Raw genomic sequence first — 27495 nt, 5'->3', positions numbered from 1 at the left:
AGAGGGTTGACACAGCATGCTCCCTTTTCTCGTTAAAGTTAACATTCTAGAGACACTTGTTTTCTCCCCTCAAGAATCCAGGAGATAGACATTAATATACCCAATTTATAGAGGAAGAAACTGAAATTCAGAGAAGTTGTACCTCACCCAAGATCAAAGAGCTAGTAAGTGGAAGCACATCTATTCCAAAATCTTATCTCATTTGGAAGCTCCAACATAAATACTATAACTTGAGAATTGGAAAGAATGTCCTCAAACTCCAAAGAAAATTTAGGGAAGAGGAAGGAAAAATTAACTGAAAAGAAGGCAGGCAGGCAGGCAGGCAGGCAGGAAGGGAGGAGGGAAGGAAGGAAAGAAGGAAGGAAGGAAGGGAGAGAGGGAGGAAGGGAAGATTGAGGGAGGAAGGAAGGAAGGTGGGAAGGAAGAAAGGAAGGAAGGAGGGAAAGAAGGAAGGAAGGAGGGAAGGAAGGAAAGGAGGGAAGGAAGGAAGGAGGGAGAGAAGGAAGGAGGGAAGGAAGGAAAAAAGGAGGGGAGGAAGGAAGGAAGGAAGGAAGGAAGGAAGGAAGGAGGGAAGGAAGGAAGGAAAGGAGGGAAGGAAGGAAGGAAGGAAGGAAGGAAGGAAGGAAGGGAGGGGGGAGGGGGAAACAACTAGTCAGTTTCTTTGTAATTAAAAGGAGTGGGAGTGGGGAAAGGAGTTAATGAAGAGAACCACTTGGAAGGAGACCAAAATCTTTTCACAGAAGAGTCATCTTCTATGACAAAATGGAAACCGTGCATCCATAGACGTCACGTCCTTTCTCCAAGGCTGCAGTTATTTGTCTGCTTGAGCCCTTGTTTTTGCCCTTGCTTTAAAGCCAAGTGTGTAAACAGTATCCTTCAAAGGGGGAAAATCCCCACAAGCGTCATTTTACTGCCAGGCCAGAAGGATAACCTCAGCAGACCTCGAGAGTGGGGCAGGGTGTAGGGACCCCAGGCATCTGTAAGATGGGACTGATTTAATAGTAGCCGCTGCAAGGGGTCATTGTGAGAATTTTTTTTAAGTTTATTTATGGGGGAGGAGCAGAGAGAGAGAGAGAGAGGAGAGAGAGAGAGAGGGCCATCAGCGCAGAGCCCGACGCGGGGCTCGAACCCATGAACTACAAGACATGACCTGAGCTGAAGCCAGGAGTCGGATGCTCAACAGACAGCCATCCAGGCACCCCGGGGGTTTTTTCAATTAACAAATGGAAAGCGCCTGGCACGGTCCCTAGCTAATACAACCTCAAGAGAAACTCTTCCTCTCCTTAGGCCTGGAATCTCGACTCCAGCCAGCCTAGATGTAGTTGAGAGTACTACCAGTTGGGGGAAAACGTTGGTTTCTGCTTTACCAATGGCCAGAAACGAGGCAGAAGGACGCCCGGATGATGCTCGAAGCCAAGATGAACGTAACAAAGATGGGACAAATTATCTATCTGTTCTTGATGCCGTTTTCTGCTGAGCTTGCTTGTGTTACCCCAGACACTTGAGTGACACAGCCTGGCCTGGTCTCCGACTTGCTACAGGGAATTACGAGAGTTGCGGATCTGGCTAAGCAGGGCCGTTGAACGGATACATCGTTGAACGAGTAGGTCATTGAATAGACAGATCTTTGGACGGACATATCATTGAATAGATAGGTCATTGAATAGACAGCTCATGGAGTGGTTCGTGTGGACCGGCTAAGGGAAATTGATATCTTGAGGGAAAGGGAATCATGGCTTCAAAGATCTTCTCTCTTCCTCAACACCAGGGTGGAGACTGATTTTTATGCAGGGGCCCGACAAGACCCAAATGTAATAGACTCAGCAGAATTTTCCAAACAGTGTCCTTCCTCAACTAGCTCAGCTGTAATGGGAAGTTCGTAGATCTTTGGATGCCTCAAGCCCATTAACATTGCTTGTTCGACCCAGTCCAGTCTCCCCCAAAGCTAAAGCTCATGTCTATGGCAGAAGAGCTTCTTTGCGAGCGTGCCGTTGAGACAATTCTCTCCAACATCACAGTCCTCAATCTTTCACTCACGCATGCGTGGGTTGGTTGACTGATTAATTGACTGATTCCATCAATGTTTATTGAGCACCTACTTTAGGCCAGATTCCACATGGGATGGAATTTCAAGAATGACAAGTGACACGTTCCTGCTTCGGTAAGGACACAACATTCTGGATTCCGTTTATTCCCTACACTAAAGCTTCCTCAGAATTCATCTGGGGACACATCTTTTCAATGCCTTTATTCCACAGTTTATCACCTGGTTGAGATTTTTATTGCTTCTGCTTCAAGGGAATCTGATGACAGTTGTTCCAACAGTTTCTCTAAGTCACGGTGCAAATGCGTTTTAAAAAATCTCTTGGCAAGTATGCAACTCTCATTGGAGCATTCTGCATGACTTCACTAGGTTTTTGCACAGAGCAGAAAGTATGGCGTGGGATATTATCACAAAACCTGTATAGTAGCTTTGGAAGATGGGGGACAAATTGCCTCGCTTAGGACATATGACCACACTACCACCTGGTGGTAATGTTGCACCTGAAGCCATCGAATAAAGATGGCCGAGTTTCGCCAAACGTGACTTTTTGGCGGAGCTCACGAATTGGAAAGAGTTCTCCATTCTTCGTGGATGAAAGCTAAAAGGGCCAAAGAGCCCATGTAGGACCACATCTCAGGGACCCGTACAAATTCACATCCATCCTCTTCCGTTATGATCACCACTGTATGTATGGTAAATGGTAGCTGTTCACAATTGCAGAGGGCGTATCCGAAAGCTTTTCACGAACCTGACTTGGGAGATGCATGATGCTTGGCTGCATTCGCAGCTGAGAAAAACAAGGTTCAAAGAGGTTCCGGAAATGCTCAGGGTATAGCTGGCAACGTGGAGAAGCCAGGGTTCAAACCCACATGGTCTAATACTTCGACGTGTGCTTTCTGCATTTAGGGAGGGCATCATTATCGTGTTGGGTGCCCTATGGAGTTGGAAATCAGCTGCATGTGTCAATGTCATTTCAACACCCTGGTGCGAAGGCAAGTGCATAGCACGCAGAACCCAATGAGTAGCACGTCACCGTCACTGCGAACACACGGACTGGTATGGGTTGAATATGCATAGGGCAAGATGGCCCTGTCAGCTCAGATTCCACAGACGCAGAGCCTGAGACAAGGATTCAGGTGCGAGTGATTTATCAAGAGTGCTCTCCAGAGAAGCGAGACAGGCTGAGTGACGCGAGACAAGGAAATGGAGGAAGCCAAGCACGGATGTGGTTTGCAGTGACGTCAAGCTTCAGCCTGATCTCACTGGGGGGTTTTAAAGTCCCAACCGCGTTGCAGAGTTATTCCACTTGAAAGCAAGGAGGCTGAGCTCTCATACCCGAGGACAAGCCAGTCACTGACTATGGGGACGTAACTCCGGAAAAGAACACAGACTCTCAGACACCTTCAGGCAAGGTGGTTCCTGTTGTCCAAAAGCAGTTCTCTGAAGGATTGAAAGTTTGAGCTATGGGTAGTAAGACACACAACAGCCGGGATAGGGGCACATTCAAATGGCCCAAGGGACCCCAGGCGATGTGGTAGGACACCAACAGCATCCCCTTATTCATTCTTTTTCTGCCACAATGGCTTCCACGAGGTTCTTCGAATGCACCCACCTATGTCAACCCCAGGACCTTTGCACTTGTGGTTCCCTCTGTCTGGATGTCCATTTTTTTTTTCACCTCTTTCAGTTCTTGGCCCACGTCATTCTCTCAGTAAGACCTCCCCAAACATCCTATTTAACACTGAAACAACACACACATACACACACGCGTACACATATACCCCTTTTTCCAGCTGTATTTTTCTTTGCGGCATCTGTTATCAACTCACACATCCATATTTTATGTATGTGTTCTCCATACGATTGCCCTGGACCAGACTGTAAGATCTGAGGGGGCAGGGCTTTCGATTCACATTGCTCACTCGTGTGTCCCCAGCACCGAAAATAATTATTGGCACATAGCACATGCTTCAAAACCATGTGTTGAGGGGCGCCTGGGTGACTCAGCCGGTTGAGTGTCCGACTTCGGCTCAGGTCACGATCTCGCGGTCCGCGGGTTTGAGCCCCGCGTCGGGCTCCGTGCTGACAGCTCGGAGCCTGGAGCCTGTTTCGGATTCTGTGTCTCCCTCTCTCTCTCTCTGACCCTCCCCCATTTATGTGTGCTCTCTCTCTCAAAAATAAATATTTAAAAGATATTTGTTGATTGAGTGAATGAAGACATGAATATTTAATGGAAACATTACACTTATTTAATGAGAAAATACGTATGTTGTAAAAATGTAATGCATGAATTTATGCCCAATGAATATGCAGCCGGTATGAGTTCAGTCACACAGGATGCGCAGGAAGAGACTGGAAGGAAATTCAGCAAAATGTGAGTGGTGGTTTCATTTAGTGGCCGCGGCATTAATGATTACTATATTCTTCGCAGTGCTTTCCTGCATGGCCCAATTTTCCCGTGTGGCCATGTATAATATACACGTTAGCAGGGGAAGAGGCTTCGTTTTATCTTGTTTTTAGAAATAAGAGGTGAGATGGCACCCGGGTGGCTCAGGTGGCTGAGCGTCCGACTTCAGCTCGGGTCGTCATGTCGCGCTCCGTGGGTTCGAGCCCCGCGTCGGGCTCACTGCTGTCCCCGCGGGGTTGGCTTCGGATCCTCTGTCCCCCTCTCTCTGCCCCCTCTTCTGCGCTGCTCTCTCAAAAATAAGTAAATATTTAAAAAAATAATAATAAGAGTTGAAACATGAAGGACATTCGGTGCATTAAGCAGTTGGACGATCATTCCCACAAGAGAAGAGACAGACAACATAGTGTATGCCACACCGTGGTGTCGCTTGAGGGAAGATAGGCTCTCACGTCGCCCCGTGTTCAGGCACGATGCCTGGCCCGAAGCAGGTACCCATCAAGAGTCTGAGTGTGGGAAGGGGAGAGGAAGGGTGGACGGGAGGGAGAAATGACGAAGGAAGCCCATCAATCAAAATGCCGCCCTCTGCCCTGCCGAGTTCTGTCCAGTCCCTGGGTAGGGTGGGGCTGCCGAGGGCGGCCAGTCCTTGGGGGGGGACAAGAGCCATCATCCCTTGCTCTGATCGTGTGTCAGACCCTGGACTAAGCAGCCGGGAGCCTCCCCGTGCACAAGTGACTTCAGCTCCCTGAGCCTTTGGAGCCTTCGAGCACCATGGGACATTCACACGGGACAGACGTCATTCACCCCAATTTGAAGGTGGCGACACGGAGGCAGCGGGAGAGAGGAGAAACAGCCTGCCCGAAGTCACACGCTTTGGGCAAGGACCAGTTTCCCCGGTTTTCCATCACCTGCTCTCCCTGCTCCCTCCGGAAGGGCATCTGGGTCTGCAAGCAGACCCTGGAACGAGGGGCAGGGTCCCAGTCTGAGATGCAAGCTCGCTGGACCTGAGGCCACCTGCTTCTCTGCGCTGGGATGGCGAGCAAGACGGCTTGGTATCTCCAGGCCCCAGGGAGTGAAATCGTCCACGTTCGAGAGACTGCAGTTCACCCAAGGTCAGAGTAATTGCGCATGATTAATGGCTGATCCTTCGTGAAAGCCCTTCACAAAAGCTCCAAACCGACTTAGTCGTAATTCCATACTCCTCCCCGTCCATTTAGAAGAGCAAGGGCTTTATTTCCTCCCTGCACAGCTAAGAAATCAGAATCTTCGGCTCTGGAAAAGAGCTCTTAAACCTCTGACTCATGGACTGTGGTTTCCCAGGGCCAGTACCAGACATCACGGATGGCCGTGTCTGGCCGTCTAGGCAACCCTGGAAGGAGGGGGTCATAACAGAAAGAGGGAACGTTTGCAGAGTGCTCGCCTGCCGGTTACAGGAAGGATCGCCCTCAGCCCCCAAAGCCAGTGCGGGATGGTCGTCTCCCTCCAGCCGACAAGGAAACTGAGGCACGGCAGCATCCGTGGTTTCAGGTTATGCCGCTCGTCCATGCGGGGCAGCCGGGATTTGAACCCCGGCAGGCCGGCTCCGTCCCTTCCCTGCGGTTATCAGTCAAACCGACCTGTTCTTCACCAGGTCGGCAGCTCAGCGCAACACGGGTCCTCGGCCAGCGGCGACCCCCCCCCCCCCCCGGCACCCAGCTGTCCCCAAACCCCAGACGCGCGTGCCCAGACCGCTCCCTGGGTCTCGGCGACGCCCTCTCACCTTCCGTCTTCCCAAGTGCAGCGTGCTCTGGCAGGCGCCCCGTGCCTTTGCACGTGCCGTGCCCTCCGCCTGGCGCGCGGGGTCTGCCCTGCCCCGGCCCGCTCGCCAAACCCTCCTCACCCTCTGTGAGCCAGCTTGAGCGTGTCCCCCCACAAGCAGGTGATGAACGGATGAAGCGAAGTGTTGAATCCGAGCTTCCAAGCTGCCATCCCGAGGTCCGGATGGGGCCCTCACGCGGGGTTTTGTTTGACCACACGACACTTTCAAAAAATATTCGAATCCGTCGTCTCTCTGTTCAAACGTAGCACATTTCACACTACGTCATGTGGCGTGCTGGCGGCTCTTAAGAAGCCGGAAGATCTGGCGGGGGGTGGGGGTGGGGGGTGGGCGCCTGGGTGGCCCAGTCAGTTGAGCATCCGACTCTTGGTTTCTGCTCTGGTCACCATCTCCAGGTTTGTAGGATCGAGCCCCGCCCTGGGCTTTGTGCTGCTGGTGCGGAGCTTGCTTGGGATGTTCCGTCTCCCCGTCTCTGCCCCTCTCCAACTCACAGTCATGCTCGCTCTCTCTCCCCCTCTCTCTCAAAATAAATAAATAAACTAAAAAAAAAAAAAAAAAATGAGCAGAGGACCTGAATGCATATTTAAAAAAAAAAAAGAAACAAACAAAAGCCAGGACGGCTGGCAACAGTGACCTAAAACCCTACGTGGCATCAGTTATGGACCTGGGAAGTGGCTGTCCCCTTCGGAGGGGACAGGGGCTCTCCAGGTCATCAGAGTCCCCTCTGCCCCCCGCCCCCACTTGGCTCATGTAACCCCCCGCAGGCCCTGCATGCCTGGGAGTTCGAGACCCTGCTCTAAAGATTCTGCAAAACATGGGAGCCTGGAAAGGGCAGCCTTTGGGAGGTTTCCTGAATCGTCCTTTCGGTTCTGACGCCTGCTGCCTGCCTGCCTTGCTCGCGGCAGGGTATATTAGATAATCAATCGGACCATCGGGTCCAGAAAGGCACTGATAAGGAACGTCGTACTCCATTCCTTCATTTATTTTCCAAATATCTGCACACACACCCCCCACCCCCCCCCCACACACACACACCGCCGCTGTGTGCAAGGGATTTTGTCGAATCGGCACACGTTTCGAGGAAGCTGCCAGAGGCCGTCGCTTCGAATCCTTCACTGTATCTTTTCTGCTGAAGCCTGTAAAAGGCAGCGCCTCCGTGCTGCCTGTATCCACGTTCCTCCTGGTGAGGAATTTTGTCTCTTGTGAAGGGACAAGGAAAGGCCTCCTCTGCTGACTGCTGTCGTTCTGGGGCTGCTCCTTGCTTCCGGGGTTCAGAGGGTCAGAGGGTCTCAGCTAAAACACGCCCCATCTCGTGCGTCCTCAGCACAGGGGGTTCCGGGCCTCCGACCGAGGCCTCATCACGGCACCCCTGGATTATGCCGAGGGTGTGGGTCCCCTGTGCCAAACACAGCCTGGCAACTTTTCCTGGAGCTCGGGCTCGAACGGGACATTCAAAAGACCTGGGGTTTTTACGCAAGACAGCTGGAACGCTCACCCCCATGGAGAGCCACGGCCAGAGTCTCCAAAAGGAAGACGGTGGCCTCTCTATCTCCAACCAGTCCTGCTCAGGCTCCTCGTGCCCGCGAAAGGGAGGGAGGAAGGAGGCTGTGCCCAGGTCTCCTCTGACCTTTGAACCCGGGCCTGTCCTGTCTGCAAGGAAACAGTGGCGAATCCGCTAAGCTGGGGTAACCTGTCCTCGCCCACACGGATACCACCCCCCCGCCCCCGCCAGATCTCCACACCCTTGCTACCTGTTCTTGCTGGTGGACTAAGGCGGTGCCTGACCAGCAGGACCCCTTTCTCACTGGGAATAAGGCCGGTCCTCCAAGATGGCGACCTACACCTCCCAGATTCTCTCCCGGTTGGTGACACCAGTGATCCAGACCGTGGATGGTTTCCATGGCCCAGACTGTTGCTTTTGGGGGTTTTGTGTGTGTGTGTCTAACTGTGTTCTAGATCCAAGAGGACATGTGGATATTTGGGGAAGGGGTGGGGGGCTGGGGGAGGGAACCACTTCAGCTTACCATCTTGATTCCCGCCTTTTCTCTCAGGCTCAGAGCCCAGCCCCTGGGAGAGTCCCCTCACGGAGAGGACGTGGAAGGGCTGGGGGTGGGGGTGGGGGCTCCTGAGGCTCCCCTCCCATTTCCTCCTCAGTGGTGACGTCACGAATGCCCTGGCAACTTAAGCATCCGGGAGCTTCAAATTCCTGCCTGCCTCTCCTCGACCGCACGACCCCCTGGGCGTGGAAAGACCACCTGGAGACCTGGGGCCTTGGCTTTGCCGCTCCATGATTGTGCGGCCCTGGGAAATATATTTTCGCTTCCTGGGCCTCAGTTTACCCATCTTACAGCGAAGCGGGCGAACATGCCCCCCTGCCCCCCAGCACGCCTGGCTTTGCTGTCTCCCATAACACGTGGGACAAGGTCCCACCTGCAGGTCCGGATGGGGCTTCTTGGAGGTGAAGGGAGAGATTAAAGTCACTGCGAAGCAGCCTTAGAGAAGAAGCCTAGATCATTAGGATTATTGTCCCCCACCCCATCTCCCCGACGCTCAACTGCAAGGTTTTTTCCACGACTCAGATCCGATCAGGCTTTTCCAAAGCTTGGAATCTCATTTTGATGGACGCAATTCTTTCTTTACACACTTGGTTTGCATTGGCTTCCACGAAATATTGTTAAATGGTAATCGTGACAGTGCTAAGAAGGAGTAGATCCCGGCTTTGTGGGGTCCGAGGCTCACACAGGTTGGGGGCCCTTTTGTATGAAAACAAAATTACAGCTGTAAAACTCTACACACAAAGATAGATATTGATCTAGAATGTGAGAAATCACACGTTGCCACCTTTCTAAAAGGCAAAAAGGCTGCAAATGTCACGAAACCCAGAGAAAAAGATCATAACAGTTTTATTCATTAACTCCTCCCACGTGGCTAAAATATTTTTTCTCTTATAACTTCTGACCACAAACTCTTTTTTTTTTCATTTTTAAACGTTTATTTATTTTGAAGAGACAGAGAGAGACAGAGCATGAGCGGGGGAGGGGCAGAGAGAGAGGGGGACACAGGATCCAAAGCAGGCTCCAGGCTCCGAGCTGTCAGCCCAGAGCCCGACGCGGGGCTCGAACTCACAGGCTGTGAGATCAGGACCTGAGCCGAAGTGGGACGCTCAACCGACTGAGACACCCAGGCGCCCCTGGGTAAATCCTATTTTATATGATTTCCTCACATAAAAGAGAAGATACGGGGTGTATGCACTCGTTAAAGCTACACTTTCAAGCATATTCCTGATAGGAAAGAACTTTTTATGTCAGGAGACATATCCGGTAAAGGACTGTTGTCTAAAATATTCAAAGAGCTCTTAAAACTCAATAAGAAGAAAATGAGCAACGAGGGTTAAAAATGGGCAAAAGGCACGTCGTCCCAGAAGGCACACAGACGGCAAAGAAGCATCTGAAAAGACACTCAACATCATATGCCATCGGGGAATTGTAGGTTAAAGCAATTTAATGTTAGGATGGCCAAAATCCAAAACGCCAACGCCAAAAGCTGGCGAGGCTATGGAGCAGTAGGAACTCTCACTCACGGCTGGTGGAAAAGCAAAATGGGACACCCCACTTGGGGAGACAGTTTGGAGGTCTCTTCCAAAGCTGAATACACTCTTACCCTACAGTCCAACAATTTGCGCTCTTTGGTGTTTACCCATTTGAGTTCAAAACTTGTGTCCCTGAAACAACTCTGCATACGGATGTTTGTGATCGCTTTATTGATCGTTGCCAAAACTTGGAAGCAACGAATAAACCCTCCGGTAGGCGAGCGGATAAACAAACAGTGGTCCATCCAGATAATGAATAGTATTCAGCCCTAAAGAGCAATGAGCTATCAAGCTATCAAGACATGGGAGAATCTCGAATGAATGTTGCTCGGTGAGAGAAGCCAAACTGAAGAGGCTACACGCCGCATGATTCCAAAGAGAAGACATTCGGAAAAAGGCAAAATTACGGAGACAGTAAAGAGATTGGTGGTTGCCCGAGGTTATAAGGGGAAGGGAAATGGGAGGAGCACAGGGCATTTTTAGGGCAAGGAACTGGTCTGTAATGATGGAGACATGCCATGTGCTTGCCCAAGCCCACAGAATGTACACCAATAGTGAACCCAAAAGTCAACACTGGATTTCGGGTGATCATGACGCGTCCGTGCAGAGTTTCACCGATCGTAACACGGGTCCCACTCTAGTGCAGGGTGTTGCTAGTCGGGGAGGCTGTGCACGTGGGGAGCGGGGGCGGGGGGTGTCTATAGAAACTCTGTCCTTTCTGCTCAATTTTGCCATGAACCTAAAAATGCTCTTAAAGAAGGCACTTTACTATTTTTAAAAGCAGTAAAAGAAATTACGACCTTCGGGGTATGTTGACAGGGTCTCTCTCGGGACCTTAGAAGGGGTCTGTGCGGTGAGGGATTCTGAAACACGAGCATCCCTAGTTTCTTCTTTCGAGAACACGTGTGACTAAGTCCGACAGGTCTGGGACCCCACGTAACCCAAGTTTAGTAAATCTGTGCCTCGAGTGAGAAAGACAGGAATGTGCGAGCGTCTCAGACCCGTGAGCTTCAAGGAGCCCTGCCGAAGAGTATGTTTGCGGAGACAACGGAAGAGGCTAGCTATTTGTTGGCTCGATTAACCAGGAAATGGTAGAGAGTTTCTACTGTCATTGCTAACATACTGGTGAGTTTCTACCACATATCAAGCAGAGCTAAGTGCTTTATATACCAACACTTCAATGATGAAGAAAAGGAGGCTCAGAGAAGTGAAATCTGATGTACAGACATTTGGTGAAACTGGGATTCCAGACAATGGTGTTCTTGGTTCCCCTGAGACATGTTGCCTTAATCCGGGACTTTGGGCGATATACCTTTCCCTTTATCTTTTTTTTTTTGTTTGCATCATGGTGTGATGGTGCCCGCCTTGAAGTCCTCCCTGATGTTGTTCGTGTAAAAATAAAAATGAGACCACGGGGGTGCCACTGGGGGTGGCCTAGTCGGTTAAGTATCTGATTCTTTTTTTTTTTTTTTAACGTTTATTTATTTTTGAGACAGAGAGAGACAGAGCATGAACAGGGGAGGAGCAGAGAGAGAGGGAGACACAGAATCTGAAACAGGCTCCAGGCTCTGAGCCGTCAGCACAGAGCCCGACGCGGGGCTTGAACCCACGGACCGTGAGATCGTGACCTGAGCCGAAGTCCGAGGCTCAACCGACCGAGCCACCCAGGCGCCCCTAAGTATCTGATTCTTGATCTCAGTTCAGGTCATGCCCTTCCGGTTTGTGACATCGAGTCCCGCCTCAGGCTCTGCACTGACAGGGTGGAGCCTGCTTGGGATTCTCTCTCTCCTTCTCTCTGCCCCTTCCCTGCTTGCTCTCTCTCTCTCTCAAAATAAATAAATAAACTTAAAAGAATTAAAAAAAATTTTTTAATGTTTATTTATTTTTGAGAGAGAGAAAAAGAGAGAGAGAGAGAAAACACGAGCAGGGGAGGGGCAGAGAGAGGGAGACACAGAATCTGAAGCAGGCTCCAGGCTCTGAGCCGTCAGCACAGAGCCCGACGCAGGGCTCGAACTCGCAAACCGTGAGATCATGACCTGAGCCGAAGTCAGACGCTCAACCGACTGAGCCACCCAGGCGCCTCCCCCCCCCAAATTTTTTTCTTAAATGAGACCACAGAATAGAGAGCTCCTTCTGATTGTGAGATGCTACGTGTATTTGTCAGGGTCCAGTCGGAAAACAGAAACCACTAAAGGTCTTTCCAGCAGAGGATGTCTGATAGAGGGAATTGACTGCCCAGAGGATAGAAGGGCTGAGAAGCAGCCCAGACGTGGCAGGAGCAAAGAGCTGTTACTCTCCTCGGCTGGAGGGCCAGTGAGAGAATGTAGTTTTGCCAGAGCCAGAACTGGGGCACTGGGGAGATGTGAGAGCCTTGGCAAGGGCTGCCCATGGGGCTGAGACAATAGAGGAAGGAACGGTCGGGAGCCAGGGAGAAGAGGCAGGGGTTGCAGGAGAGGCCGTGGAAGCAGAGACGGGGGTAGATATACCCTGGTTGTTCCCGTTCTCCGACCCTCCCATTGTCCAGCAGCCTTCCCTCCAGCCAGCCCTTCCCGAGGAGGGGAGGGGGGTGCTGGGAAACCACACCACACATAACAAGTTAATACAGTAAAACCCTGGATTGCGAGTAACTTGTTCTGCGAGTGTTCCGCAAGACGAGCAACCGTTTCTAATAAATTTGAACTCGATACACGAGTGATGTCTTGCCATACGAGCAGCGTGTGCCCCCCCCCCAGGGTCACATGATCACAACTGAGCCAAAGGTTCTTGAAATTCGCTTTGAGGGATGAGTGCTTTGGATGACAAGCACGTTTCTGGAACGAGTTATGCTCACAAACCAAGGTTTTACGGTATTATTATAGGAGACAGCTTCAGGCTCCGGATGAAGGGGAAGAAGAGGGCCAGATGCAGGATTCCGGAATGCCCTACGGTCTTTCTTCTCCCCGATGGCTAGAACGAACAGGTGAGGACAGAGTCAGCCAGGGTATCGTACATTTCTGGATCAAGTCTTGACTCCACAAGAACGATGGGGTGGGGGAGTCGGTAGGAAAAGGGGAAGTGGGTCACTTAAACATGCTGTTCTGCCTGAAAGCAAGCATCAGAGGGATAGCTCTCCGAGGCAGGATTTATTTACATCTTAAAATAGAGAGGCGCCTGAGGACTGGTGCAAGGGGCCTGCACCTCCCCCGAAGGGGCCTCTGATGAGGAGGCTCGTGGAGTTCACTCCCGGAGACCAGGAATGACTTTGTCCTTCTGGCTCCCTTGATCCGTCAGAAGCTGACAGCTTTCCTGTGCGGCAGTCGGCGGCCGCCTGCTTAAGGGTGTCTGCGGGAGGAAGCAAGCAGCACCAGCCACAAGCCACTGTTCCCACTTCACTGTTCCTTGGTCAGTGCCCCGCGCTGGATACCGTCTCAAGATGCACACGCACGTCCGGATGCTCTGTCCGTCTCGGAGCGCCACTGCTCCACCAGGCCTGGTGTGCATAAATGGCCAAGGACTCCAGGACCGTCTGTCCCCATCCGCCCTGGGATCCCCCAGGACTTCCTGCTGCAGGGACCGCGTTCAGATCCCTGGGGCCGATTGCCCTCTCTTCCCGGGTGTTGGAACCCCCTACAACTCTTTGTCGTCAGGTTAGCACTGACTCCCCTCTCCAGCCCTCAGTAAACGTCACTTCCTCCGGGAAGTCCTCTCTGACTACCTTTCCTGAAGTGGTCTGTGTTTCATAGCCCTTGTCCTCCGTGTCACCTACTGTTCTTACCACTCATGTTGCAGAGACGCCTGAATGGCTCGGTCCGTTACCTGTCCGACTCTTGATTTCAGCTCAGGTCATGATCGCACGGTTCGTGAGTTCAAAACCCACATCTGGCTCTGTGCTAATGGCCCAGAGAGAGAGAGCTCTCGATCTCTCTCTCTTAAAATAAATACGTAAACTTAAAAAAAAAAAATCAATAAATGAAAGCAATTACCTGTTGCGACCAGGGGTCAGCAAACCACAGCCAGTGAGCCAATCCAATCTGCCACCATGTTTTAGAAATAAAGCTTTATCGGGACTCAGCCCTGTCCGTTGATTCGCATGTTGTCTCTGGCAGCCGTCGCATGGCGACGGTCGAGGTGGGTAGTTGCATCCAAACACGTCAGCATTGCATAAAAAGCCCCGCCAGGCTTGGTTCCTGCTCGCTTTGCAAAGCTGCAGATGCCGAAGGTGCAGGAGATTGGAACAAAGGAGACTGCTATCTGCCAATCGCTGGAGTCACGCCAAACACCCTGCTGAGGCCCTCATGCTTATACTGATCCTCGTCTGTCCCCTGGAATTCACTGGTTGATCTATTCCTCCTAGATGTGGTGCTTCTAACATTCATTGTTGTTCTCTGATATATTTTTCAGGAAATAGTGTCGACTGTTTCTGTTTTATCGAAGGTTCAAGCTAATTTCTTTTTCATCAGTCACAAACCTCTGTTTCTCAAAGCAGACGGTGTTCCATTTTTCCTGCGGCCACTACATTCTGGGTGTCTTATCTTTAAGACGTATTAACCTGTAGCAGCTGACTCTATCAATGGGTAAAGTGCCAGGTCCTCAAAACATGTTAAATCCTTTAGAATTAGGCCTAGTTACGGGGTGCCTGGGTGGCTCAGTCGGTTGAGCGTCCGACTTCGGCTCAGGTCACGATCTCACGGTTCGTGGGTTCGAGCTCCGCGTCAGGTTCTGTGCTGACAGCTCAGAGCCTGGAGCTTGTTTCAGATTCTGTGTCTCCCTCTCTCTCTGACCCTCCCCCGCTCATGCTCTGTCTCTGTCTCAAAAATAAATAAACATCAAAAAAATTTTTAAATTGCATATTAGGTCTAGTTACATGTGATGAAAACCCAAAATATGGCTTAAGCAAACTAGAAATTTGCTGTGTCACATAATTTATTCCAGAGGCAAGAAGTCAGTCCAGATCGATATGGCAGTTTTACAATCAATGGGGCCCAAGCTACTTTTCTCTTATTGCTTTACCTTTCATGGCTTCCCGCCTCATAGTCCAAGAGGGCTGCTTGAGCTCCATCCTTCAGGTCTGTGTTCCAGCCATAAGGAAGAAGGAAGAGAAGAAGAAAGGCAAGGGGCTTGTTCCAGCTGTCTTGTAAGGACATTAATCGTACAACATTACCACTCAAATCTCAATGGCCAGAACCTCCGTGACCACACTTTGCTGCAAGGGAGGCTGGGAAATGGATCCTTTTTGTCAGAGATCCAGTGCCCCGCTAAGCATGGAGGTTCTGTTACTAAGGAAGAGAAACGGATATGGCTAAATGACCACCAGTATACCCATCTCTGCTATAAGTATTCAGTTCCTCCACGCTGCCACCAGCCAGACTATGTTTCTGCGCTTTATATGAAAACAAATCAAAGCCAAACTTAAGTTAAAAATCGTGTAATGCACAAATGGGTTATTCTGTTCACTCATCCATCCACTTGTTCGTTCGTTCAACAAATATCTAGGTAGCGTCTATTCCGATCCAGGCGCTGGGCACGATGCAAGACGCAAGAACTGAATAAGAATGAGGAAAACAGGGGCGCCTGGGTGGCTCAGTCGGTGAAGCGTCCGACTTCAGCTCAGGTCATGATCTCAAGGCTCATGGGTTCGAGCCCCCCATCCAGCTCTGTGCTGACAGCTCGGAGCCTGGAGTCTGCTTTGGATTCTGTGTCTCCCCCTCTCTCTGCCCCTCCCCGCTCCTGCTCTCTCTCTCTCTCTCAAAAATAAACATAGGGGCGCATGGGTGCCTCAGTTAAGCATCTGATTTTGGCTCAGGTCATGATCTCGCGGTTCTTGGGTTCGAGCCCTGCTTCGGGCTCTGTGCTGATGGCTCAGAGCCTGGAGCCTGCTTCGGATTCTGTATCTCCCTCTCTCTCTCTCTGTCCCTCCCCCACTTACGTTCTCTCTCTCTCTCTCTCTCTCTCAGAAATAAATATACATTTTTAAAAATGGGGAAAACAGATCAAGCCATTCCTGAACCTCTTCCTCAGGTCATTTTCAGTGGGACAAGGGTATTGTAACGAACGAGGCCGTCCCTCACGAGAGTGCACGGACAGAAAAACAGTGAAAACCAGCAACTTGACTCAAGGCCGCTTACAGCACTGTGACCTTCCAAACTCTTCAGGGGTCTCCAGGCTGGGCTGCCCAGAGCTCTTCTCCCCGAGTAAACTCCACAGTGGCCGGCTCGGCCCCCTCCCCCAGCACGTCCAAGGACAGAAGCCAGCCAGGGGGCCTCGAGCGCGCAGAGATATTTATGCCGCACCCGGAAGACCAAGCCTCAGCGACAGAACTGATGCCACTTGAAAGAAGTCAGGGTAGAGTCCCCGGAAATGAAGGGAATGACAGTGGCCAAGATGCAAAGGGGAAAAGGGTGAGACGGAGTCCAGATTAGACCAGCTGGGCCCTCCGTTATTTTGACTGGTGCTTTTTCAAGCATCTTTTTCAAAGGGAATTAAAGGAGAAGAATTGCGACTTCGTCAGCGCCCGACAAGTTCAGGAATATTCATCCGTCTTGCGTTGGCATCGACACCAGTCTCTGTGGAGTCTCTGTGGCCTCTGGCCACTTTCCCTTTCATGCCTTTGTTTGACATATAGGAAAGAATCATGAGGTGTTGAGTATCATTAACTTCCAAACACCTAGGAAAACGCCGTGGAGCCCGACCGTCTCCGCAAATGATCTGTCCTAAAGTCCTCCCTTCTGGAGATGAAAAGAAAGAATTTGGCAGGCTGACCGTCTCAGGGAGAGAGCACCGAAGGAACAGGAGGGGGACAGAGCAGAATAAATGAAACTATGATTGACTTCTTGCCTCGGCCCGGCTCACACATGGTTCTGAGCATTTAATAAACAGGTTGACACTCGGAGTTCCCCTCATTAGGAGAACGGGGGGACCCGGACTGTCATAAATCAGAAAGCCAGGTTATCAAAGCTTGTGATCTTTAAAAGTGTCAGGGCGCCCTCCTGTCTGCTCAAACGGAGGCGGCAACCTGCAAGCTGCAAAGAATTAGCCGCTGTGCCGTGATTTAATACACGCGCCCCCGGACGAGGCGGGAGGCTGAGCCAGGCAGGGAGAGGTTGCCCAGGTACCCAGCACAAGAACAGCTGTCTCAGGGTGCACGGTACCTGGGAGGGGGGGTGGGTAACGATGAACCTAGCTGTCTGGTGAGACTGGCAGAGATCCAGGGAAATCGCTAACGAGCTAATTATTAGTAGCTAATTGCTCACGTAGGATGTCCAAGCCGGAAGGGGCTTCGGAAAGCCTTTAAAACTGCCGTGAACCAGCCTGGCGTCACATCCAAATCGAACAGAAAACGGTTATTGCTAGAAGACACGCATGTGTCCTAGGCCCCCCCAAAATCGCGTCCAAGGGAAACGGGTGCGTGAGTCCCCAGAAAGCTGTGCGAGCAAATGTCCACGGCAGCTGTGTTCACGACAGCCCCAAAGCCGAACCGCCCCAGATGTCCTTCGGCAGGAGAATGGATAAACACGCTGTGGTACGTCCATACAGTGGAGTACTATTCGGCGATAAAAAGCAACGAACGCCTGATAACGTGCAACGTGAATGAATCACGTTGACCCAACGCTGAGTGAAAGAAGGCGGGCACACGCAGGAAATTACACCCCGGATGACTCCTTGCGTATGAAGTTCAAGGTCAGGCGACACTAATCCATGGCGATAGGCGTCAGAACAGTGGCAGGATGGGGGGGGCCCAACCTGGGGAACACAGGAATCTTCTGGGGAGATGAAAATAGCCTCCATCTTAATCTGGATGATGGTTATGGGTTCTGAATACATTTAGGAAAGTGCATTGATCAGTACACTCACTGCTCGCGTATTTTGCCGTATGTAAGTTACGTCCCGGCGAAACACGGCAAAAACAAACACACGAATGGAGGAAGGCAGACTTTAGGACCTCTGCCCATGCTGTTCCCTTTGCCAGAAGTATCCCCCCTACAGTATTTATGAGACTGGCCCCAACACATCATTCAGGTCTTCACTTAACGTTCAGAGACCTCAGCCGTTCACCGTCGCGTTACTCTGTTTTGTTCGTCTGCATATTCCCAACCGCGCTCCGGAATTCTCTTGTGTATGCATGTGTCTCTTCTCTGTCTCCTCCAGCCCCATCACCGCGAGACTGTGAGCTCCCGAAGGAGGTCTGGTCTGTGGTATTGACTCCATGCGCTGTGTCTCCACTTTCCTCCTTCCCCCTGCCACCCACCGTCCTGTGCCCTCCTCCCGGCTCAGAGCCGCCTGATTGGAGCACATCGGCATGCTTCCTCACCTTCTGGCCTCGGGTTGTGTTTTGACCAGTGGGGAACCCTAGTGGGAGACTGAAAGCCAAAGGACGTGGGACGTGACAGTGCCATCTCCTCTCCGGGAGGTCACCACAAGCTGGCTGCTTCTCTAGACCGGTGGTTCTCAACTGGGGGTAACGTTACCCCGCCCCCCCCAGAGACATTTGGCAAAGTCCGGAGGGTGTCGCTGGCCTCCTAGGAGTAGATGCCAGAGATGCCCCTAAATAAATATCCTACGATGCATAGGACAGCCTCCCACAACACGGAAGGATCCAGTCCTGAATATCAACAGTGATGAAGTCAGGGAAATCTATTCTTGATAAATGTCCCAGCCCTCCCAAGGAGGTCCTCCCTCCATAGCTGTCTCCCTCAAATACAGGCAGTGCAGGTAACACTCCCCCTTTTCTTCAGGTCGAGAGGTTGGAAAAGCCCCAGTGTTTCCGCCTTGCAGGTCCTGACCTATCCGTCATGTTTCTCCAACGGCCCGTCCGCGTCCTTGTCTTAGCCCCTTTACGAGACTCCTCAAGGTACCCTGACCGGCGGGGGCTATTCTGTTTCCTGACGAAACTCTGACAAACTCACCGTTTCATCCCCAGTAGCCAAGTGCCCAGGAAATAGGAGCAGGTATCTGCCAAATTAATTAAGCAATCAGTAAGTGATGAATCAGTTAAGTGATGAATCAGCTCTTCCCCGGAGATTTGGATTTAGAAGCCAAAGATAAATCTTAGAACTTATCACTTTCCAAAGATTTCCCGATGTCTTTCTATGTTAGTGGAGAATCAGCAGTCCCTTCCGTGGAGACTTAAATGCGATGGCCCAGTACTTTCTACCTCGGAGACTCAGGATTTTCCTCTGTAAAATGGGGACTTAGCAGTACGTGCCTCATGAGGCCAAGGTAAGGATGGGCTGAGATAATTGCAGTAATTATTTTCCACCTACAAGGGTGCAGGTGACCTTCTTCAGTTACCGTTCTACGTTCTTGTACGTTGTCCTCAGGGAAAATCCCTTTAATTTTTCCTTCCAATGCCATGGTCAATACTGTTTCTTGCACAAAACTTGGACAGCGCGTAAAAGAACAATAAAGAAAACAAGAGTTACATGAAACGCCCCCAGCATGCTAAGATAGTTACTACGAACACCAGGGGCGTGTTTTACATCCATCTTTTTATGCACTCGAAGCTGTTTTTAAAAATCCCACCTATGGGGCGCCTGGGTGGCGCAGTCGGTTGAGCGTCCGACTTCAGCCAGGTCACGATCTCGCGGTCCGTGAGTTCGAGCCCCGCGTCAGGCTCTGGGCTGATGGCTCGGAACCTGGAGCCTGCTTCCGATTCTGTGTCCCCCTCTCTCTCTGCCCCTCCCCCGTTCATGCTCTGTCTCTCTCTGTCCCAAAAATAAATAAAAAACATTGAAAAAAAAAATTAAAAAAAAAAATCCCACCTGTGAATCGGTGAATTTTAATCCAGTTATGGCACTTTGGATTCTACGACGGGATAAGTGACTTAACTTTTCTGGGCCTTGGTACCTTAGTTTATAAAATGATGTATTCATCCCTTAGGTTTGCTGGAACAGACTTCACGAATTGAGTGGCTTGAAAGGAGAGTAATTGAGGGGCGTCTGGGTGGCTCAGTGGGTTAAGCATCCAACTTCGGCTCAGGTCATGATCTCGCGATTCATGAGTTCGAGCCCCCGTCGGGTTCTGTGCAGACAGCTCGGAGCCTGGAAACTGCCTCAGATTCTCTCTCTCTCTCTCTCTCTCTCTGCCCCTCCTCAGCTCTCTCTCTCTCAAAAGTAAATAAACATTTGAAAAATTTTTTTTTAAAAACAAATGAGAGAGAGAGAGAGAGAGAGAGAGAGAGAGAGAGAGAGAAGTCCATTCTTTCGGAGTCCTGGGAAGAGAGAGCCTTCAATCAGGGGTGTCAGTGTTCCTTCCAGAGGCTCTGAAGGAGAACCTGTTCAATGCCGCCCTCCTGGCTTCCAGTGGCTTCTGCCCATCCTTGGCGTTCTTGGGCTGTAGACACATCACTTGAATCTCTGCTCCCTTCTTCTCATGACCTTCATCTCCATATCTGTTCTTCTCGTCTTCCGTAGGGCACTCGTCATGAGTTGAAAGGCCCACCCAGACAATTCAAGATGATCTTCGGTCAAGACCCCTAACCTAATTATATCTGCGATATTCTTTTTCCGAATAAGCTCCCATTGGCACAAGTTCCAGGCAGAGACACCTCTTAAAGGGCCACTGTTTAACTTACCACAGATGGGAATACAAATGTTTGCCTCCCGGACTAACTGGGATAAACAAGCTGAATGGGATCATGTTTATGCAGTTCTTGGCCCACGAGAAATGATCAATAAATGCTGTGTATTAATAATCTTATCTGAAGGGCATTGTTTCTCCCACTCCTTTCTGGACGCATAAAGTAAGATATAAATAAATGAACCTAAATGAATAATTGTGAGTTCAGGCGGATGCCAAAAAGGTGGTTTTCTTCAATTCTCTGTGCGCTCTCTCTACTGTTTTGAAGAAGAGAATTTTTTTTCCCTTTCTCTCTCTCTCTCTTTTCCCTGGGCCTTCTCTCTTCTCTCTGTTTTTCTTTCCTCTAGACATAGCTCAGCCCATTGGCCATTTTATTGGCAAACACAAAGCTTCAGAAGGCATAGACTCAACCAAATCAATTAGGTGAATTACGTTTCATTTCGAGTGCAAAAATCCACCATTCATTTCAACATGTAGCTTTTCATGCTTTCGTGACCTTGAGGTTGAATACAAATTCTTTACAGCTTCCTTATTTTAAAGCATAGCGCTGTTCTGATTTCTTTTTTTTTTTTAACTTGATAGATGAAAATCGAGACCAGCTAAAAATGCTGAACGAGGAAGCTGTTGCTCCCTTCACAAAATGATTTGTCCTTGACCAGAAAATGCTCCTGGTGCCTTTCTGGCAACTTGATTGATAAGAGGTGGATAATAATAGAGCAAGGAAAACAAGGAGGTGGGGATATGGAGAAGCGAGTTGTAATCTGGGCTGCGCTGTCCTCTAGCTGTGCTGCATCGTGTGATAAGGTAAACTCTCTGTGTCGTGATTTTCCTACCGTGAAATGAGGGAGGGTTGGAAGGGCTGGCTGCCTGGGCGCCTCTCATGTCTGACCCTTCTAGAGCCCATCTACCAAATGCCACCCTCTCTCTGGTCACCCTTCTAAGTACTTAACGTCCCCCAAACAGATCCGGAGGTGAGGATTTGGGCACAAATAGTTTATTTGGGAGGTGATCCCAGGAAGCCTGGGGAAGGAGGAGAGAGACGGGGAAGAAAGCTGAAATAAAGGTGTGTGAGTGCGTGCTCAGTGCTGAGGGGAACTGGGGCACAGCTGAGCCCTGGGCCTCCCGGAGGGCTGTGAGAACACACCTCAGCATTGTCCCATGAGGGAGCAGGGTCTTTATTCATCACGTTTCACTCTTTATCGGGTGAGGTTACTCCGGGGGCGTCACCTCCACCTTCCGACCTGCCCCATTCTGAGCTGAGCGCTGGTCAGTAGTCAGAGAAAGCCCTTGGGCAGAGAGACTGAACATCAGCATATTGGGAACTGCTCACCTGGGCTGTAAGTGGCCCGACTGGTAGGAGGGGTCAAGGAGATGGCAGGTGTGTGTGTGGGGGGTGTGTGTGCGTGCACCAATAACTCCCATGATGCTATCATTACTCCAGGCTTGGTGTGAGGAAACTGAAGTCCCGGGGGGTGAATTAACTGCCCCAGATCACAGAGCCCTAAGTGGTAGAGTTGGGATTTGAACCTAGGTCTGTGTGACCTAGCCTGAGCTATTAACTCCGCGCTTTCATCCCGCCAAAGGCAGGGTTTAGCTCTAAGCTGCCCTCCGCCCCCCAGCTCACCCCTCTCCAATGTCTCTGTGATGAGTTCCAGGACACGGAGGGGCCAGTTCTGAACGCGGAGCTGGGACCCCAGGCAATCATGAAGCTTCCGCCTTCCACGTCGGTTAGCTGCATACATCGCTCCCAGACACCTCTCGGTCGATAAGGTTCAAGGCTCTCCAACGCTCTGAGCTTCAGTGTCCTCATCCGGACCGTGGGGGAAAGGATGAGACGGGCACCCCCCTCACAGGATCATGGAGACGTGCAGAAAAGTAGGATAGAGCAGCCTCTGGCAAATAACAAGGGCCTGGTCACTGTGAGCTTACTATTTCTATCTGACCTTACTTCTTGCCTTATGCTACCCTCCTCTGTGTGCAAGCCAGCAGAGGCCAGATAGTTCTGTTGAAAGAAAGAAAGAAAGAAAGAAAGAAAGAAAGAAAGAAAGAGGAAAAGGGAGGGAGGGAGAGAGAAAGGAAGGAAAGAAAGGAGAGAGGGAGGGAGAAAGGAAGAAGGAAGAAAGGAAAGAAAGAAAAGCCAGATCATCTCATGCCTTTGTTCAAAATTGGGCTATGATGTTCCCTTCCCCTTGGAGAAAAGCAAAACCTTGACAGTGGCCGTAGAGGCACCTTGCTGCGTGGTCTGAACACCCCCGTTCTTGATTTCTCTGCCCCTGCTCTGAGCACTCTCCCCGAGATCCCTCCACAGATGCCTTTGGTGATTCTGAAGCTCAGGGCATTTGCACTGACTGTTCCCTCCTTCTGGAATGTTCTTCGTCCGTGGCCGTGAGGCTCACTTCCTTGCTTCCTTCCAGTCTTTGTCAAGTGGCACCTTCTCCAGAAGGACCGGCTCAACTACATTTAAATTACAACCTCACATCCCCATCCCACTGCAGGGACTCAACCTTTTTGTCTTTAGTGAACGCCAACAGACTGTGTTTGCTTTGTTACCTCCTGATTCCTTCACGGTGGATGGTCTGTCTCCCTCCTACAGAAGAGTGGTTCTCAACCAAGAGTGATTTTCGCCACCCGCACCCCCCCCCCCCCAACTCCAGACATTTAGCAACATCTGGAGATATTTTTAGTTGTCATGACTGGGGAGAGGTGCTCCTGGCTTCTAGTGGGTAGAGGTCAAGGGTGCCACTAAACACCCTCCAGTGCACAGGACAGCCCCACAACAGCGAACTCTCCAGCTCTAAATGTCAGCAGCCCCGAGGTTGAAGAACTGTGATACAGAACGGAGCTTCGCAAAGGGCTCTGGGGCCGATTTTTTTTTCTTTATTGCTATATCCTGACGTCCAGACCAGTATCTGGCGCACAGCAGTCGCTCAAGAGATATTTAGGGGGTGAATAATCCCTAGAAATGGTCCCTAGAGTGAAGACTTCCAGATTCATCGATATCTCAAAATTCCTCTTCAAACCGGTTGCAGGAACAAAACTGCACAGGCACTGGCTGGACGGCAAGAAAAGATCTAGGTCCTTGTTTGGAAAGGAATCGTTTTCACCGGAAAGAAAGAAAGATGTCCCTCCAACAGCCCCACCCGGAACTCACACATTGTGTTCTAAGTTTAACGCTTCTTGTGTTCTCTCTGCTGAAACCCTTGGCCCCAGCCCATAATATCCCTGAATCCAGGAAACCATTATGACTGATCAGGGTCAAAGGTTGCACCCATTGTAACAGACTTCCTCCATCACAGTTTTAAATTTGGAAAACGTCCTTATTGCTATTGTGTAGAATGGCAGGTCTCAGATAACCTCAGAATTATTTTTATTTGTCTGCCATGACCCACCATCACTAAAATAAAAAAAAAAAAAAAAGTTTAAAAAAGTTGCAGAGCCGAGGGGGCTTTCCTCAGAACATAATGTTAGGAGACAAGGAATCAGATAAGAGCCAGCTGATATTTTCAGCCTTTAACTGAATAAAAGGAAGAAGTTGTCAGATTCCCAGAGGGACCCCAAAATGAAATTCCATTTCTTTTTTTTTTTAAGATGACCAGGATAGGAAAAAAGATCAGAACCCTAAAAGAGGAGCGATTTTAAGTGACAATAAGCACTTAAAACTTTAAGGAGATTATTCTAATACCCTTGGAAATTTCTGGAATGTTCCACCCGTCTTTGACATCAAGAAAGGTCACGGGACCCACGGATATGTCTTGCCATATAACACTCGGGCATCAGAGAAATCTCTGGATTTGAGCAGGAAGCCAAGAGGAGGCAAGGGGCAGGTCGTAAGAGACGCCAAGTCTCAGAATTACATACAGCAATTAAATGGCAAGAGGAAGGTTGTGTTGGTCAACAGTATAGAACAATGGGACATGTGGCCGTTTGGCGGGAGAAGGCACGAGACAAGAAGGAGTAGGTACAAGGTCTTTGGTGTATTACAAGTTCAAAAAAAGTTGGTCCGGTCCATCCTACAAATGCTCATGGGGCCCCACTCTGTTTAGGGCTCGGTGCTAGAGTCTGGCGGTTCGAAGACAAGAGGTGCAAATGCATGATGCCAAATGCAGAGCCATGGACGTGGGGAGGTTTACATCCTTGCACTGCCACTTACTTGCTAGAAGAGCCTGATCAAGCTACTTAATCCCACTCAGACTTGGCTTCCCCATCTGTAACATAGGATTGAACATCGTAGTTACCTACCTCACGGGGTTGCCACTTGGCAAGGCGCCCCCCGCACACGGAAAGTCTTCAACAACGAATGTCAGTATTATTAGAAGTAAGACAAGGTCCCTCCCCTTAAGTTGCTCGTAATCTAATGGGGTCTACGTCATCGTAATCAAAAGAGCCACCAACATGTATCGTGCATTCGCTCTATGCCAGTTTCTATACGAGACGCTTTACGAATATTACTCCATTGGACCCCACGCAACCCAGGAACCTGGGATAGACGTAAGTGCTGCTCAATAAAATGCCTGGTTCTCCTGCCGTTAGGGCAGTTGCACTTCCCCAGGTCTCTTGAGTTTGGGCTGGGCCATGTCACTAACTCTGACCAATAAGTGTATGGGAAAAATTATGCCTGCTGCTGCCTGCCTGGAACATTCCATCGTCAGTGCCTGACCTGGATGCATAGGACCCTCCCCTTACCACCATGAGGAGTGCCTCTCCAGTTGGTGGGTCCTTGGCCGCCATTGGAACTGAGCCCAGTTGCCCATCCTCGCCCACTGTCACCTCCTGTACGGGCTCCCCGTCCCTTCCTTTCTCATTTGGTTACTTCCCCCCTCAGTGCTTCCTCGAATCATTTCCCCTCCCCCCCAAACCTTCTTCCATTCAAATTCCAGTTGCTTTGAGGATTACCCACTCTGAAACAGCAATCGTGACCCATTTGATCTGGCAAACCCCGCTTAGAATTATCTAGAGATGAGCTTACCTCACTGTCAGATCCACAAAGCAGGTGTCGACCTAGCCCGCGAATCCAGCTTATCTAGAAATACCTTCTGTTTTTGTCAATGTTCTTTGGTTCCTCGTGGTCCAAGGATCAGGATGATAGGAGAAGAAGTGCCAAGAGCGTGTAGCATAAAGAAAAGATAAGCTCGTGTTGTTTGAGCTCTAAGTCCATTGAGATTTAGAGACTGGTAATTATTGGAGCATGACTTTGCCTCTCTTGACTCTTACACAACCGTATACGACAGTTATTCTCATCCCCACGCCATAGGTCTGGAACTTGAGCCCAGAAAGGTTAGGTGATCTGCCCGGTTTCCAGGACACCTGGCAGGTGTCGGGGACGAGATTCACTCCCCACCCTAAATCTCAAGTTCATGCTCAAAACCACGACGCCATATAGGTAAAGAGATGTACGTAAAGCACAAATGTGTAGGATATAGGGGGACTCTAACCAACACGAAGAAGCTGCTGATAACACTGCATGTTAGAAAACCTACCCAAGGAAAATCACGCCTTCTCCTGAGGATTAAAACCCTCAGTCACCTGAAATAGACTGCCTCCCGCCACCCACCTCCACCCCCTGTCGCCGGTGTAGATAAAATGACCAAGCATAACCTCCAGAGCCAAGAAGATACTCAGTCCACATTAGTATGTGAACAGCAGGGTGGGAGAAAGACAGGAGCGGAGGAGAGGTCGCATTTCTTTCCTCCACGTATCACTTTGCCGCCATACAGGTCAGATGGCCAGAATCTCTCCTCGCTGAGGTTGCCCAAGCCCCTTCCCCATCTCCTTCGCCATCAGTTCAGATCGGTCTCAAATGTATCACTTCTTCCAAGGGGGGCGGGGGGGGGGGAAATGGCAGCCCCAGAGAGCCGCCAGTCCCACCTCCTGGACTAGATGATTGTCCCGTGATTATTACACTAGACATGTGATGTGTTCCAAGACTGGGCCATAGGAAGGGAACATGAAAGACCCATAAGTAAGTAGTAGAGAGAGCTGGGTGCCCAGTGGGAAAGGCCAGAGTAAATTCTCTTTCTAAACTGTTTCTTAAAGTGTTTATTAACTTTTGAGAGAGAGAGAGAGTGAGCACGAAAGGGGGCAGAGGCAGAGAGAGGGGGAGACACAGAATCCGAAGCAGGCTCCAGGCTCCGAGCCGTCAGCACAGAGCCCGCCGCGGGGCTCGAACTCACCAACGGCGAGATCGTGACCTGAGCTGAAGTCAGACCCTTAACCGACTGAGCCACCCAGGCGCCCCTGGACTAACTTGGGCTGGAGAAAAGTCTTTAAAAGTCAGGGAAGGCCACAGAATTCCCTACCTGGCATCCTCTGTCCTGCGATCCTTATCTGTAGGCTCACAGACCATCGCGGATCTGTGGATGCTTTGTCCCCACCCCCTCACTGCCAGAGACCTTTTCTTGCGGGCCAGAGCCAGGCCAGTGTACAGAGAATGAGGCTGTCTCTGTCTTTGCATGTCCCTGAGAGCAAGCAGCTACTTAAATTTTGTAGCCCGGGCACCTTGCTCCCCCCACCTTGGTCCCAGGGGCGCCAGTACTTGTCTCTTCCCGTCTAGGGCTTTCTCTACCTGAAGGAGCGAGTCCAGCCTTGCACAGGGCACTAGAGACGTGTTAAGGAGCTGATGAGCCCAGGGCAGCCCTCGACCCCACAAATGTAAGACAGAAGGTAAACACCCCTGCTTCCCTGCTTTTCAGAGGGGACAGCTCGGAAGCATGTGCCACACCACCTCCCAGAAGCCCCTCGTGTCAGGCTGCCCGACACAGCCAATAAAAATACAGCGAGCCCAGTTTCCAATCTCAGATAGACAAGGAGTAACCATGTAGGAACGTCCCGTGTAATATACGACGTACTTACACTGAGAAGTTACTTGTTTTTCTGACATTCACCTATAACGAGGCCAGCCCTACTTCGCGGGCAACTCTACCTCGTGGTTGTAACTCGCTTATTCCATGTCCTTAGTTCCCCACCAAAGCTACCTGGGATCACTTCCCAGTTAAACTATCTGTCCTCAAATCCTAGGTACTTCCGGGAAAACCCAGCCTAACCCAGAGACTTGAAGCCACCTGAGGGTAAAGCGTGGGAGTTTCTCTGTC

This window comes from Neofelis nebulosa, chromosome 11 (genome assembly GCF_028018385.1).
Source record: "Neofelis nebulosa isolate mNeoNeb1 chromosome 11, mNeoNeb1.pri, whole genome shotgun sequence".
In the NCBI taxonomy this organism is placed as follows: Eukaryota; Metazoa; Chordata; class Mammalia; order Carnivora; family Felidae; genus Neofelis; species Neofelis nebulosa.
The sequence above is the reverse complement of the archived record's forward strand: the minus strand, read 5'-3'. Positions refer to the sequence as shown.